Source organism: Neophocaena asiaeorientalis, unplaced genomic scaffold, assembly GCF_003031525.2.
Source record: "Neophocaena asiaeorientalis asiaeorientalis breed wild unplaced genomic scaffold, Neophocaena_asiaeorientalis_V1.1 scaffold220, whole genome shotgun sequence".
Classification (NCBI taxonomy): domain Eukaryota; kingdom Metazoa; phylum Chordata; class Mammalia; order Artiodactyla; family Phocoenidae; genus Neophocaena; species Neophocaena asiaeorientalis.
This window is the reverse complement of record NW_020174042.1, coordinates 1,236,403-1,238,291: the sequence shown is the minus strand read 5'-3', so window position 1 is coordinate 1,238,291 and position 1,889 is coordinate 1,236,403. Positions and strand designations below refer to the sequence as shown.

The 1,889-nt window shown below is 44.1% G+C and overlaps 1 pseudogene; it reads right to left on the bottom strand.

Moving 5' to 3' along the window:
- The window catches only part of LOC112405416 (solute carrier family 25 member 36 pseudogene), a 29,791-nt pseudogene extending 28,407 nt beyond the window's left edge, over nt 1-1,384 (bottom strand).
- Between the last annotated feature and the right edge of the window lie 505 nt (nt 1,385-1,889).

Here is a 1,889-nt window from a genome sequence, read left to right as displayed (position 1 = left end):
GGAGGGGAGGGGAGGGGAGGGGAGAGGAGAGGAGAGGAGAGGAGAGGAGAGGAGAGGAGAGAGAACCCTTCAGATAGAAGCTGCAGTCTTTTTATAACCCACTCTCAGAAGTGACATCCTATCATTTCTGTGTGTTCTGTTATCAAAAGTGCATCACTAAGTCCCATCCACACTCAAGAGCAGGGGAATTAAGTACTTTTAGGGGAGGAGTGTGATGAATTTGTAAACCTGTCTTTAAAACCTCCACATTAGTCTATGTTTCCTCCTCTCCCAGTTGTGCAGTGCACAGCATACACGGCTGCATATGACAGTCCTGGCTGAAAATGGAAAGATCAAGGACCAGGTGTAGAAGATGAGAAAAACCTGAGTTACCTGGAGAAATTCTGAATAAAGAGCAGGGAAGCATGTGAAATAGTGGAACACAGTGGCTAAGGGCTTCGAGTCAAGCACACCTGGTGTGATTCTCAGCGCTTCCACTTTCTAACTTTTGCCTGTAATTCCCCTGCTCCCCTCATTTTATTGAGATACAACTGATAATAATTTGACATCTTAAGTTTCAGGCTTTTTAAAAGAAATTGTATAAAGGTGGAATGAATGGGCAGTAAATTTGCCAACCCCGTAAGGTTGCTTCCCATATTAAATTCTTCCGTGAGCTCTTTTAGTTCCATGGCTACAGCATATCTCAGATCTACCCACTTTTCTCCCTACGCCCTGCCACCTCCCTGGGCCATGCCTCCACCATCTCTGATCTGGATGGCAGTAATGACCTCCTCACTAGTTTCCCCACTTCCACTCTTGCTTATTTACCTGAGGTTCATTCCCCACACAGCAACCAGTATCATGTTTAAAAAGTACAAATCAGATCGTGCCATACCTCTGCTTAATACATTCCGTGCTTTCATGTGGCTTTAAAACAGGATCAAAATTCCTCACCATGGACCACAAAGCCCTGCATCATCTGACTCCCACCTACCTTTCTAGACTCACCTTGGACCACCCTATCTCTGGCATCTTTTCTGCTCATCTAGCAAGCAGGCTATTTCCCACCTCAAGGCCTTTGCCCTTATTCTCCCTGCCTGGGACCTCTTCCTTCAAGTCTTTACATTGCCATCTCCTTCGTGTTCTTCTGGCTTTAACTTGGACATCACCACCCCAGAGAGTCTTCCCTGATCATGCTCTCTAAAGTAGACTTCCCCTCTCTGGGCATTTTTATCCCTTCATGTAATTATTTTCCTTCCTAGTACTATCATCATCTGTAATCATCTCATTATTATTTGTTTTCTTATTTATTGCTGTTTCCACTCACCTGGAAAGCAAGTTCCATGAGGATAGTGCCCTGTCTCTTTGGTTTACTTGTTGTTGTATCCTTAGGGGTTAACCCCATTCCTGGATTATAGTACACTCTCGATAAATAGCTATCGAATGAATGAATAAATGAGAAAACGTGTTAAATGCTTAGCACAGTGCCTGGCACATAATAACTGCTGATACATGTTAGATAATTACATTTTAGATATATTAACATCTATTTCACAGGGCTGGTGAAGTGATTAGTTGGGATAATATGTGAAAGGCACCAACTGTAGCCACCATTTACTGAATGCCTAGCATTGCATTCATGTAATGGGAATAGAGAAGGATTGACATTTGGCTACTCAACATGTATTTGTTTGCAATCCCATAGATTTTTTTTTTTTTGGCTGCATTGGATCTTCGTTGCTGCGTGCAGCCTTTCTCTAGTTGCAGCGAGCGGGGACCACTCTTTGTTGCGGTGCTTGGGCTTCTCATTGCAGTGGCTTCTCTTGTTGCGGAGCATGGGCTCTAGGGATGCAGGCTTCAGTAGTTGCAGCACACAGGCTCAGTAGTGGTGGCATGCAGGCTCAGTAGTT